The sequence below is a fragment of the Pristis pectinata genome, chromosome 6 (assembly GCF_009764475.1).
Source record: "Pristis pectinata isolate sPriPec2 chromosome 6, sPriPec2.1.pri, whole genome shotgun sequence".
NCBI lineage: Eukaryota > Metazoa > Chordata > Chondrichthyes > Rhinopristiformes > Pristidae > Pristis > Pristis pectinata.
Genome location: NC_067410.1, coordinates 31,082,759 through 31,098,568, shown reverse-complemented (window position 1 = coordinate 31,098,568; position 15,810 = coordinate 31,082,759).

Sequence of the window (15,810 nt, the reverse complement as noted above, 5' to 3'; positions counted from 1 at the left end):
TCATTGGTTTCTATTTTAAAGTAGTTCAGAGACTTCTATTTTGAAAGATGCTAGAACTAGTAAAATGTTTCTCCTCAATCATTGACATAAATTACACAGATTTGAATTCAGCTTGCCATATACCTATCTGTTGTTCATTAAACTGAGTTATATTTAAATTCTAGAAAGTTCAAGGAAAATGTCCTCAAGGGAAAAGAATTTCTTAACTTTAAAAAATAGCTTTACAGACAGAGTTGATCTCTAATGGGCTGTAATGACATTACTCTCAAATTAGTTTGATGTTCATTCCCATACTTCTTCATTTTTACAGCAACCAGTAACTACCCAATTAATATACCTTAGCAGCAATAACTCCTCAGGGTATTGATAAAAATTGTAATTAAAGCTTTGTAGTACAAATGCCTGGGGATGCTGTTAAAAATCATGTTATAATTTTTGTAATATATTTCTCCACTAAGTATGTCTGGGTATGTATAATTATATACCTCAAAATATTAACCAAAAATGCTATTATTTATGAAGTTGATATCTACTTAAGGAATATATTTTTGTATTTTTAACTGTTTAACTCTGATTTTGTTTTGTAAAATACTGCATACTTTAAACTATCATGTTTAGGAAGACACTTTATATGCAATTATTACAAAGGCATCTAATTAAGGTAGGGCTATTTCGATTTAAACAGAACAGGCTTTACATAATTAAAGGGTTGCTCCACTTACCAATTTTGTTCAATATTGCTATAATTGAATTGTTTAAGAAGATGTACAAGTTCTCAAGATATGATAAGATGCGGAAGAACAACGCATTCTGCTTTGCTGTTTATACGTCACTTGCAAGTATATTTATTGAGAGCAGAGCGTGGGAACAAGAAGGGCAGTTTGGCTGACTATTAGATTGGAGCAGTAGCTGGAATTTGTGGGAGGTGAGAGATTGGGTGGGAGGAAGGATCTCTCCAATGCAAAGGTGGAAACCTTTCAGCTGTGGGACCTTGGAGTATGTAGTAAGCCTGGATGTCAGTCTGATGCGTCTGTTGGAATTTGGCAAATATCCTGCAGGTCTGTTATCATAAATTTGCAGTGAGGATGTTGTGTTACACCTGAGCTGAAGGTGGAATAGTTTACTGTCTTGAATATGGGGTGGGCAAGCAAAAAGTGCAAGCTGCTTGCCTTAAATTCTGTTATCTAAATAGGCATGGATATAAGGGCATATCCTAGCTTTTTGGCTTCCAGAATCTCTGCCCACATCTTCAGGAAGTAGGTGCCTTCTGAGATGTATAGTTATGATTTTAATGTCCTCGTCCTCCCTGCACTCATCCAACAGGTTTACACTGATCTCTGAGGCAGTTTTATATCTACATCAGTTGTGGTACAATAGAATAACGTGCTCCCAAGCAGGAACTTTTTCATAAATTCTACTTACTTCAAGGCCGTATTTCGCTGCTATTAAAGTTATTTTCTGAAGGAGTTCTTTCTTTACTCTGTAGTAATGGAATGTAACAATACCCAAAGATCATTACATTTAGCCTGAGTCATTTGTCCAGCAATGCTTTACCATTGTAATCAAAAATCAAAAAACACAGATGCGGGAAAACTGAAATGTAAAAAAGCACGCTAGGTGACACCTATGGAGGGAGAAATAGAGTTAACATTTCATCTTGCTCTTTCTTCTTCAGAACTGGGAAGTTTTGAGATCTGGCCTCTTTAAAGTTGTGGACAAATGTTAGGTTGGGGTGATGGGGATGGAGAAAACAAAGAGCATGTTTGTGATAGCATAGAGATCAAGACAACAAGGATGACACAGATTGGTGTTGACAAGGAGATTGTGTTAAAGGTTTGTTAACAGCAACTAATCTGTCTTAAGGAGGGTAAACAGAGGGAAGCTAGAGAAGAGAAAAGAAAAAACAATCTGGAACTGAGAGAGCTGGAATTCTAAAATGGAGAATTCTGGGAAAGCCCAGCAGGTCAGATAGCATCTATGAAGTACTAAGTTACATCAGAATTGGCCAAGGATTGAAAAACAAAAAAAATTGCAGATCTTGGAAGTCTAAAAAGAACAGAAAATGCTGGAAACACTCGGAAGGTCAGGCAGCATGCAGGAAGGCCAAGGCCGATGACGCCCCCACCCCGCCCCACCAACCATGAGAGGTCACCAATCTGAAATGCCAACTCTTCACCCCTCCACCCCACCCCCACCTCCCCCCGCCCCACAACCTGCCAAGCACCCTCAACTAGAATGGGCCAGTTCTAACACAAGCTGAAAAGACTGGTTATTTCAAATTGTTGAATTTATTATTAAACTCTAAGGGCTGATGTGTGTGCTCCTTGAGCTAACGTTGGGCTTCATTGGAAAAGCAAGAAGTCAAAGAGTATTTACCATGGAGAAGATTATGGAAGTCAAAGAATAAAGGGAAATGAACAGTGATGTCTTGGAAACACATCAATATTGCAAAAAAAGAGGTGCTGGCTATCTTAAGGTTTTAAGATGGATAAGTCCCTGGTGCCTTCTTCAGTTAGGGCATTGAATACAGGACTTAGGACATCATATTACAAATGTATAGTCATTGGTGAAACCACACTTTTGGAGTATTGTGTGTAGTTCTGGTTGCCCAGTAATAGAAAAGATGGCATTAAGCTGGAAAGGGCATAGAAAAGATTCATGAGGATGTTACCAGGACTGGATGGCTTGTGTTATAAGGAGAGGCTGCATAGGCTGGGACTTTTTCCTTGGAGCATAGGAGGCGAAGGGGAGACCTTATAGAGGTATAGAAAATCATGAGGGCATAGACAAGATGAATGGTCACAGTCTTTCTCCCAGAGTTGGGCAGTCTAAAACTGGAGAGCATAGGTTAAAGGTGAACGGGAAAGGGAAGGAGACCAGAGCGGCAACTTTCTCACACAGAGGGTAGTCAGTATATGGAACGAGCTGCCGGAGGAAGCTTTAGAGGCAGGTAAAATTGCAATGTTTAAAAGATATCTAGAGAGGTACATGGATAAGAAAGGTTTAGAGGGATATTGGCCAAATGCAGGCAAATGGAAATAGCTCAGGAAGACAACTTGGTTGGTATGGATGATTTGGGCTGAAGGGCCTGTTTCTGTGCTGTATGACTCTGTCTCTCTGACTCTGACTGAGAGATCAAACTGGGAATGAGATGGATAACTAATGTGTCAGCTAACTGGAGGCTCAGAGTCAGTCTTGTGGATGACACAGTCACCCAATCTGTTTTCTCCATTCTAGGGGCACTCACATTGTGAGCACTGAATGCAGTACACGAAATTACAAGAAAAACAAGTGAGTCACTGCTTTGCCTGGAAGAGATGCAGTAATGAAGTCATTTCCCCCAGCACTCCTTTTCGTTCCTCAAAACACCTCCCCCAGACAGATTCACTGCCACTAACAAGGCCATAGCACCCTCTCCTAGCCTACATCATTCTGCGTCATCCATTTTCTCTAGGTCTCCAGTCTATCACAGATATTCCCTTTGTTCCCTCCAAGTCTCCGTCCCACTTCTTTGAAAGTTTAGGGATATCTGTTTTCTTAATTAATTTTCTAAAGTTCTGAAGAAGGGTCAGAGACTGAAACATTTCTCTCTCCAGCATTTTCTGTTTTTATTAAAGCTTTTGCAGAGTCTGAGATAGTCTTTAAGTCTGGTTTGATTTCATCTGCATTTCAGCCTACACTGCTGTCAAAGCTGTTTAAAAAAAAAAGTGTTTTTTTCCCCTACATTCATCTGGAAAAGAAGAGTTTAGGTTGTCACAGTTGAAGTTCTCTTGGGAAATATGTCCATTCCAAGTATTACTTGTGAGAAATGTCCAGAACAGGTTATGTATTGCTTCTGCATGCTTTAAGAAAGCAGAACAGCAGTAATGCAATGAACAATCATCTGTAAATCACACAGTGTAACAAGTAAACCTTTTCTGAGATCTCCTTGACTTTAGTGCCAAAGGACATGTGAAAATAGATGGAGCTAGGTTTATCTGATCTCTTGAATTTTACAAATAACAGCTTTTCTTTACCTTGGTGTTTAATACTGTTTTGAAATGCAGAGCTGCATCTTACAACTTATACAATTATACCTGTAATGTAAAATTGTAAGGTATTTCTATCACTAAAACACTGTTTTAAAAAAATGTTTCTTTTTACCTCGAGAACAGAAGACCGAAGTTTTATAGACATGGCTCTTAATGTCACACACTCTGAGTAATATAATAATGATGATTTATAAGGTCATTTTTCTGAACACTACAATAATTTCCAGAATGCCAACATTGCATCAGGCTTGTACCTTCCTGTCAGACAGGCACTTTACTATGTCAGTATTGCCTGGAAGCAGTTATTGTAATTCGTATTGTAAACTGAAATAATAATTCACGTGAAATATGCAGAGACGTGACTGCAGATATGACTGATGAATGTATTACATTTTTAGCTTAGTTGACATGCATCAAAGTTACATGATAAAAGGGTATTTTAAAATAGCCATAGGGTGTTTTAATGTTGGAGATGAGGCTGGGAAAACCTATGAACAACAAGATTTGTGTAAGAATTTTTATCTTCCATTCCCTTCAAGATTTATATTACCCAAATCTAAACATATATTGAGATTGTTTCCATACTTGACATATTATTTGTGATTGTACTGAATACATTGCAATATTATGAGACATGGGACCAATACTTAGAACATAGAACAGTACAGCACAGTACAGGCCCTTCAGCCCACAATGTTGTGCCAACCTATATAAACATTATCCCCATTTAATCGATCCCCCTCTCTATTTCACCTTCCATAACCCTCTATTTTTCTTTCGTCCATGTGCCTATCTAATAGTCTCTTAAATGACCCTATTGTATCAGCCCCTACCACCACCTCCAATAGTGCATTCCAGTCACCCACCACTCTCTGTTTAAAATCCTGCCTCTGACATCTCCCCTGAGCTTTCCTCCACGCACCTTAAACGGGTGACCTCTAGTATTGGCCATTGTCAACCTGGGGAAAAGATGCTGACTGCCCACTCTGTCTATGCCTCTCATAATCTTATATACTTCCATCAAGTCTCCTCTCATCCTTCGTCACTCCAAAGAGAAAAGCTCCAACATATCCTTATGTTCAACACTGTGCTTGCATGACTCTTTCATCCAGAGACAGTTCACGATACTTGGCACACTTTAACTGCTGTCCCTGATGGCTAAGGTATCCCATTGGTGAAGGGGTGTGGTGCATAGAGAGGTTTGTGGGTATGGTTGTGCCTTTGTTGTTAGATGGGCTTTGCTGGTGCTTTGCATTGAGTTCAATCATGCATCTGAGGTCATTAAACTTATTGCATATTGGGGACCGAGGGCTGGGGGGCATCGCCATGTGCATTGACCTCCTTGGGCATCTCCTGCCATTGTCAGTAAATCTTATTCCCATCGCATTTCATAGATCCTAGAACAGGGAAAGAAGGCAAACCCTTGGACAAGAACATCAAAGTTAATGCCAGTGGAAATGGGGGCCTGCTTCCACATTTGTGCTACCACTCTTCTGCAAGTTCTCATCAAACTCTACAAGGACTAACGGCTGTGGTTGCTTACAAGGATGAGCTCTCTTTCAGAGACACAGGTCTTATGTCAGCCAATACAAGTTGCCAACTTGGCCCTGCTGTACAACATTGCCCTCCAACAATGTAGATTTACAACGAGACCCTGGAAAATGCAGACTACATCTCATATCTCGGGAGCCACCTCTCAGTAAAGGCATTGGTGATGAAGTGCACTATCTTCAATATGCCAGCATAACCTTTGCTCAATTGAGGAAAAAGATGTTTGAACATCTAAGCCTCAGCCTTGGCACAAAATTCATGCCTCTCATAAAATGATCCCTGCCCTTGTGTATGCTTCTGAATCCAGGGCTACCTACAGCAAGCAGCTCAGGGCACTGGAAAGATATCATCAATGCTGTTTCAACACAATTCACCAAATTCACTGGAAGGGTAAGTGAACTAGCTTCAGTGTCCTCTCCCAGACCAACATCCCCTGCATTGAGGCTCATTGGGCAGGCCGGTTGTTCACACGCCTAAACTCCAAACTCCTAAAACTGACACATATTCCCTGCTGTCTCACAGGAGGAGATCACGAGGTGGGCATAGGAAAAATTCAATAATCTTGTCAAAGCCTCGTTGAAAATCTGCTGCATCCCCACTGACTCTGGCTCATGACTGCTCAAATTGGAGAAAGAGCATTTAGGATGGTATTAGAACCTTAAGTCCCTGCAACGGGAGGACACATGCCAGAAGGAGTGCACCACCTCATACACCATCCACCTGCCTGTCTCATCAGGCATCTACTGCCCCATCTGTAGTAGGATCTGCATTACTAAATTGGTCTCATAACCAGAGTGGAAGCAAATTATCCTTGATCCCAAGGGATTACCTAAGAAGTTTCAGTTCGTGTCCACAACTGATGATGAGTGTGCTCAAATAAAGAATCTTTGGAATTAGCTCCTCTTGAATCTTTACACAAGGTAAGCACACAACTATCTTTGTGTGACGGTCACCAGAAAAATCTGCTATTCAAGCACACATTTTTATGCCTGATTAGAGTCCTAGAGTAATCCAGCATGGAAACAGGCCTTTCAGCCCACTGATCCATGCCGACCAGGGTGTCCACCTAAGCTAGTCCCATCTGCACTCATTTGGCCCATATCCCTTTAGATGCTCTAACTTTAATGTTCTATTCCAAGGGTTTGCTATCTGGAGACATTCCCTATTCCAGGATTTATGAAATCCTGTGGGATTGAAGTATAGTGGGGTATCGACGTTTCTGTTGTTGTGCTATACCTCCTGATGTGGTGTCTCAACCTGAAACATTGGTAATTCCTTTCTCCAAAGATGCTGCACAGATGACCCTCCCCTCTTTTTGCAGATTCCTGCTGAGAGCATCACAAAAGATAAAGTTGTTAATTTTTGGAGAGTATTGTCACTCACTATCAAAAGCAAAAATTTCACGCTTTTTACCTGAAAGTATAGCTTCCACACTTCCTCAAGTTCTGACAGAACCAAGGTGCAGACTGTAGGATGATATTAAATCAAGTAACTAGATTTCTGCAGCTGGGTAATTGCAGGGGTCTTGGATGCAAAAATGTGAGGGCAAAATATTGAAGGGGTAGATTTTCTGCATCATTGTAAGAAAAATCTCCTTACCTGTGCTGCTGATAGAAGAGACCACTGAATCCTAAAGCTAGAAAGAGTTAAATAACTTGTCATTTACCCATAAAGAGTTTTAAGTATTCAGTGAGTTTTACTGATTACAGCTTCAGGTTATCAGGATACTTTCTATCATGAATTTAACATGATTATGAATATAACTTTAAAATCTAGTGTAATTTCCCTAAGAAGTATAATATTTTAAAGCTTTATGACTTTGTCATAAATCCTAACCTAATTTTAAAGTAGATGCCGTGAAATTCCAAGGTTTTAGAGACTTACAAGTGAATATAGAATGCTTATTGCTTCTGAATGAAATTGGAGCATGCTACTTCAGCAATAATCTGGAGACAGTAATTTTTAAAAAAAGTAGCAGAAAGGTCAAAATAATGCTTATCCTCTTTTTTTTAGTAATGCAGACTCTAATGGACTTTTTATAAATGGGATAATGATATGTTATTCAGCATTTTCAGAAGCTGGGCCAGTGCTCCCTTTGTTATTATCACTAAGACAATTTAATGGTCGGGATAAAAAAGATAAAACACTGAAAATGCAAAGTTAAAACAGAAACCCTAAGTATGTAATCAGCTGAAAGGTTGAACGAGAAAGATGAGCCAATATTTCATAAGGGATTTTTCATGAGAACCCGAAAATAGCACATTTACTCTTTTTTGCATTTAAGTAATCATTTCATAGACCACCCCTAGTGCCCAGCAAACAATATTTCTCATTATGATGACATCTGAAATAAATTTCATTGTATTGCTCGAAAGGATAGATACCTAATCTGTGGACAGCCTAAATCCTGATTGCAATCTCTGTCTTAATCCTTGGCTTTCTGCCACACCAGTCCTCAAATTGTGACACATACGTAGTCCCTGATTACTTCTCACTTGTGCTGCAGGGAAAGATAATTACAGGGCTCATGTCTGACATATGTCTGACAGTAGGAGCAATGAGAAGTGGCTTTTGTGAGTAATAGAACTGCCACTCTGGAGTACGTTATTTGATATATCTGTCTGGAGTAGATGGCACATCAGCTTTTGCACCAGGCCACCAAACTGTTTTCTGCATTTGTTCATGCACATGGATCCCCGCTGATCATTATCCATTTCTGGACTGTTGTGATTCTGAAGTTATTCTGGTGCTCTGAAAAAGCTCTGTTTGGATTATTCAAACCAACAGAATTTTACAAGTTGATGGTATAAACTATATCATTTTGCTTTTGAAGTTCATTGAAAATCATCAATATATAATACAAATCAGTATGTTTAACATATCTGTGATGATCCAACTTCTTAAGGAAGTGACCAGTTCCACTTTAGAAATACTACCTTTCTAGTCTACCGTAGTTTGTTGTGCTCTTTTAATCTGAACCACCTCCACTGGTGCAGAAAATTCGAGAGATTCACTGCCCTCTGAGGACGCACCTCAGTTTTAAATGACAGGTCCCTTATTTTGCAGCTGTGTCCTTTTGATTGTGGCACTCCCTTCTAGTGAAAACATCTCCATATCTACCCTGTTAAGTCCCCTGAGGATCTAACATACTTGAATAGGATCACCCCTCATTCTTCTAAGCAAGCATGGCATCCCATACTACTCACCTGCTGCTCCATCAAGCATTACTGCCCCACCTGTGGACTAGTCTATGGATCCCACATTGGGTTCCTCAGCCAACCCAGAACTAAATCACTGTAGTGGAAGTAAGTCATCTTCAATCCTAATGAATTGCCTGGGAACCAAATGGAAGGATTGATAATGGTATTCAGAAGGATAAGTAAGCATGTATGATGTGTTACCCAAGTACAACAGTTAAACAGTTGCAAAAGACTGTCAGGGAAAAATTGCAAAAGAGCCTTGAAGACCTTTTAAGGGAGATATTTGTAACAGAGTTTCTTAAGTGCTAGTTAGAAATAAGAATGTAAGGTCAGAGGATGCCAAAAATGTTCATGAATACTTAAGTCATTTAGGACACTTTTGATTTACGTCATATTAATCATATCAAGCCACAAGATGTAGTATCCAAGATCATCGTAATGTATAAATAAAATGAAATTCAATTGGGAAACAAAAGTTCAACATTTCTATTAAGTAGAATAACAGAAGCAGTTCTTTGCAGTTGGTGGAAAGATATGGCCGAGTGGAAACCATGCTAGATTCGATTTAACACATTAGTTAATCTTAAGAAGATCAATAAACCAACCAACCTTCTTTCCGAACTGACAGGGGTAAATATATGCTTGTTTCAGATCATGTTATTGCTTTCCAATATGTCTGTTGTACTATTTGCTTGTTAAATGAAGTGTGCAATGGAAATTCCCACACCAATATGGTTTTCTGTTGAATCTGTAGGAAGTCACAATAAATAAAGTGGAATTTCTAGCAAGGGACTTGTAGCGACGGAGTGTTTTTATTACTAAACTTTACTATAGTACAATAGTGAACAGTCTTGTACAAGATGTCACCACGGGACAGTAATAATACTGATGTTTAACTGAATTGAAATCACTGTGAAATGCAGGGTAGCAATTGAAAAAGATGCAGTAATAATTTATTGGCCTCACTGGAACTGGCTGGACTGCACATAACCTTCCTGGCCAAGGAACAGTGCAAGACATGATAGAACATATATAGAACATAGAACACTACCACACAGTACAGGCCCTTTGGCCCACAATGTTGCGCCGACATTTTATCCTGTTCTAAGATCTATCTAACCCTTCTCTCCCACATAGCCCCCTATTTTTGTATCATTCATGTGTCTATCTAAGAGTATCTTAAATGTCCCTAATGTATCTGCCCCCACAACCTCTGCAGGCAGTGCATTCCACGCATCCACTACTCTGTACAAAAAAAACTTACCCCTGACATCCCCCTTATACCTTCCTCCAATCACCTTAACATTATGTCCCCTCGTGTTAGCCATTGTCTCATTGGGAAAAAGTCTCTGAATGATGAACTGTAAGAAGATAAAATAAATGGGAATTTCTTGAAGGCATCCAATCAAGTAACTTGGAGGTGTGTTTTCATTAACAGTATTCAGGAAAGATGCCCTCTGACACATTAGAAGGTGAAATTTCATTTAGTATCATGATCGGTAATATTAAAATACATTATTGTCAAACATACCAATCTTTAGAATATATATGTTATTTTTAAAATGTTAAGTAGAACTGAAAGTTTTCATCTCCAGATTTACACATCATTAAGATGAATAGTGACTGAATGAAACCGTGTACAATGAAAACTTTACAAAGGTTGTTGATTTTGTTAATGACTGGTTTCTATTTATGGAATTCTATGATCAAATTTGTTCTCACTGGAGGCAATGGAAAAACTTACCACAATAAGTATAATTACAGGGAAACGTGTTTCATTCCGCATATCAGTAATTAAAGAAGGAAAGCTGGTCGGAAAGCTATCATCTGCAAACCATGTTTCTAATTAATTTGTTATAATGCTTAATATGTTATGACATTTCTGGTGCACTCTCATTCTACTTAATCATAACAAACCATATTGAAAGGACTACATTCATTCAGCATCCTTATTGATCCTGAGGGATAGAGAAAGAAGATGCTGTGGATGACATGGATAAACAATCTATTTGTATCTATATACTTGAATTAAAAAGATGTAATGTGGAACGAACCTGTTTTGACCTCAGCTTCAACAAAATATTGAATGTACATAAATGGATAATTAGTTTGACAGGGTACTTGTGATTTACATAGGAGTGAAATAATATTGGGAAAATGTTACTTGGGCAATAGAACATAGAACAGGCCCTTCAGTTCACCAAGTCTGTGCCAACCATGATATCAAATTAAACTAATCCCACTGCCTGCACATGATCCATATCCCGCTATTCCTTGCGAATTCATGTGCTTGTCTCAATGCCTCTTAATCATCACCATCGTATCTGCTTCCACCAACTCCCGCTTCCCGCCCCTCTCCCCACCTCACAGCATATTCCAGGCAGCTACCGCTCTCTGTTTCAAGAAAAACTTGCTTTGCACATCCCCTCTCTCACATTAAAGGTATGCCCTCTAGGTATTTCACATCTCCACCCTGGGAAAATGACTCTGACTATCTACCTATCTATACCTCTCATAATTGTATAAACTTCTATCAGGTCTCCCTTCAGCTTCTGACACTCCAGAGAAAACAATCCAAGTTTGTCCAACCTCTCCTTATAGCAAATACTATCTAATGCAGGCAACATCCTGGTGAACCTCTTCTGCAGCCTCTCCAAAGCCTCCACATCCTTCCTGTAATGCGGCAACCAGAACTACCTACAATACTCCAAATGCAGTCTAACCAAAATTTTATACAGTTACAACATGACTTCCCAACATTTATACTCAAAACCCCAACCAATAAAGGCAAGTACCTCTCAATCTATTTGTGGTGCCACTTCCAGGGAGCTATGGATTTGCATCCCAAGATACTTCTGTAATCAATGCTCCTAAGGATACTGCCATTAACTGTGTACTTTCCCCTTGCTTTTGACCTCCCAAAGTGCAATACCTCACACTTGTCCGGATTAAATTCCATCTGCCATTTCTTTGCCCATAACTCCAAATGATCCATATCCTGCTGTATCCTTTCACAACTATCTTCACTATCCACAATTCCACCTATTTTTCTTGTCATCTGCAAACTTACTAATCAGCCCATCTACATTTTTATCCACATCATTTAGATCGTTTCCTCCGGGTGCTCCGGTTTCCTCCCACATTCCAAAGACATACGGGTTAGGAAGTTGTGGGTATGCTGTGTTGGAACTGGAAGTGTGGCGACACCTGTAGGCTGCCCTTAGAACACTCCATGCAAAAAGATGCATTTCACTGTGTGTTTCGATGTACATGTGACTAATAAAGATATCTTATATCACAAACAACAGAGGTCCTGCGGAACACCACTGGTCACAGACCTCTGGCTCAAGAAACACCCCTCCACCACTGTGCTCTGTCATCTATAGCCAAGCCAATTTTTAATCCAATCTACCAAGTCATCATGGATCCCATGGGTCTTCATCTTCTTGATCACCCTACCATGAGGGACCTTGTCAAATGCCTTTCTAAACTCCATGTAGACAACATCCACTGCCATACTCTCATCCATCATCTCACCACCCTATAGTTTGCTGTATTATCCCTATTGCTCTTCTTAAACAAAGGAACAACTTGGCTACTCTCCTGTCCTTTGGAACCTTGCCGGTGGCTTCAGGTACTGGGGACTTATCCACCTTAGTGTTCTTCAAGAGATTATAGCACCTCCTCCTTCTCAATATCAGCATGCCCCAGAATATTAGCATACCCCAAATTGATCTCACTATCCACCCTGTCCTTCTTGGTGAATACCAATGTAAAGTACTCATTTAGTACCTCCTGACATAAATTCCCTCCTTTGTCCTTGAGTGGCCCTACCTTCTTCCAAGCTACCTACTTGTTTTCAATGTATAAATAAAACACCTGGGACTTCCTTTACTCCTACTCACCAAGGATATTGCATGGCTTCTTTTCACCCTCCTGATTCCCTGTTTAAGTTCTTTCCTGCCTTCTTTCTATTCCTTAAGGACCCTGTCTAATTTAGCTTCCTAAACCTTGTATATGCTTTCTTTTTCATATTGATCAAACTTACAACATCTCTCGTCATCCAAGGTTCCCGAACCTTACCATCCTTGGCTTTTTTCCTCACTGGACCATACCAGTCCTGAACTCTGATCAGCTGGCCTTTAAATGACTCCCACATTTCAGATGTGGACTTGTCCAATAACAGCTGCTCCCAATCCACTCTCCCCAGCTCCTGCCTAATGATGTAATTTGCCTTTCCCTAATTTAGAACTTTCCCCTGAGGTCCAGACTTATCTTTATTCAAAACTATCTTAAAACTTAACACTGTTCCTAAGATGCTGTCCCACAGAAACTCCAATATCTTGGCCAGGCTCATTTTCCAATACAAAGTCTAGTATGGCCCCTTCCCTGGTTGGAATATCCACATACTGTTTGAAGAAATTCTCCTGGATGCACCAAACAAATTCGGCCCCTTCTAAGCCTCTTGTACAAAGGAAGTTCAGTCAAGGAGAAACCAGCAACATAATAGGATCAACAAATGTGCCGTTTAGTTATTTGGAACAGATAGGAACATTGAAAATATCAACACTGGTTGGAAAACTGCCTGCGCAGCACAACAATATGACTGAATGTGTTGAAACAGGGTGAATGAAATGAACGGGGGAATATTCCAAAATGTCTTTTGTCCTTGTAATAAAACCTGGATGGTCAGCATTTGTGATCTGCCAACTCACCAACCAGGAGTTAAAATCCACTCCCAAATGGGAGCAACATTGGCTCAGATTTTGCTGTTAGCCGTGAACAGAAAGTGCATGCAGCTGCATACTGGCAAGTGAACAAGTGAAGTGAGTTGAACAGCTGCAGATTATTTTTATTTGCAGTTTGGAGAATGAAGAGGCAAATTTTACAATGATCCACCGGCGTGTTTAACTAATGGCTTTTGTCTCTAGTGATTGGTGCTGGAGGCCTTTGTTTAGTCACATATCACGATCCTTGAGACAACGACTCAGTGATCCATTATCTTGTGTGACGATGTAATTCTCATACTCATCCCAAAATACAATTGCACATCACTGCCCAAAGAGATGAATAGCAGCATAGGTAAATTGCAGTCTCCTATAAGGTGACTTTTAGGCATGAATGAACTAGATTACTATAAAATCAGCATTAATCAATCGGAATTAATCAATCTGTAACTGTTAAAGCCTTTCAACTTCTTTAATGACAAAACTCATTCTTTATGTACAGTTTTCCCATAGCAATCCAAGAATTATCAGTCAGTTTTCTTTGCACAGTTGATTTTTATAGAAAGTTTAATGTGCAAAACTGTTGTATGTTCAATGGTATGTCTAAAACAGATGGTTTAGATTGAATATAATATTGATCTCTATATTCATAAATGGGATATTATTTGCATTATAGGGGAGACATTCAACATTGTTAAGCCACTCAATGGGCAAAAGATTAACATGGATTAGTTGATTTCAAGTTTCTATGACCTGTGGTCGATCTGCGTTTAAAGGTTGAAGCCTGCCAAAGTGATAGCCACATCTCAGTATTTTAGTGCAAATGAGATTCAAGCCTGATATTTGACTGGGACTCCGTCTGAGATCTTTGATTAGTATTCTCATTCCACTGCCTGTTCAGTGCAATTTTAATTTCTAACAATGGGATTCAGAATGAAAAGCTTATGATTTTGACCAATGCTAAAAATTAGATGAAGGATATTTTTGCAGGGCCATTTATACTAGATTATCACCAAAGTAAAGTTGATCCAACTGTTCACATTAAAATCATTTTATTTTTGGGATAGGGGACTTTGCAAAGAAGGGTTTTTATTGCCCATTTCTAACTGTACTTGGAAAAACTGGGTGAACCACCTTCTGAACTATTCTACAAATTGATAAAGATACATCATAACTATTTTATTTTGTGAGTTTCAGGATTTTGACCCAACAAATTTGAATAATCAGCAGTATGTGTCCAACATAAACTTGGTGGGTAACCTAAAGGTGATGCAATCCCATGCACATCTGCCCTTCTCAGCTGTAGTAAAGGAAAAGAAATTCAGATGTTGGGAATCTGAAATAAAACCAGAAAGTGTTGGAAACACTCAGCAGTGAGACTTTGTGGGGAGAGAAATTAAGTTCATGTTTCAGGTCAATGAACTTTAAGCTTTAATAGATGCTGCCTGACCTGCTGAATATCTCTAGCATTTCCTGTTTTTACTTTCAGCTATGGACACCCCTGGTTTAGGAGGTGCTGTCAAAGATCCCTTAGTAAGTTGCAGCAGTGCATCCTGTAAATGGTATTCACTGCAGCCAAGATGTGCCATGATGGAAGGAGTAGCTGTTTAATGTGATGGTGGCTGATTAGGCAAACTGTCTTGGATGATGTTTAATTTCTTGAGTGTTGTTGCAGATGCATTCAGCTAGACTTGTACAGACATATTATCACACATTTGATTTGAGGTGGAAAGACTTTGGAGAGTCACTCTGTGAAAAGTACTTATCCTTGTTCTAATCATTTTGCAGGCATTTACCCTTCTTGTTGACGATCATTGTCTGGCATTTGTGTGTTGTGCACATTTTTTCTAACTTAACTGCACAAACTCAGATGCTGTCTGCATCCTGTTTCTAATGTACTCAGACGTCACCATTATTATGAATAAAATTATGAATAATACTGAAAACTGTGCAATTATCAGCAAACAGTACCACTATAACAACATTAGGACATAAGAACATTGGAATCAGGAGCAGGACTATGCCATCTGGCCCTTAGAGTCTGTCCCACCATTTATCATTGTACCTCAGCTCTATTTTCCTGCACTATTCCAATATCCCTCGATTGCCTTGATATCCAAATATCTATTCATCTTTGTTTTGAATGAACTCTGTGACTGGGACTCCATGGTGCTTCAAGGCAGGGAATTCCAAAGGCTCTAAGGAAGGACAGTTCTCCTCAACTCAGTCTTTATTCTGAGACTGACTACTACATCCTTCCTACATCCAACCTGTCAAGTAACCCCTCCCTTCAAGAATGTT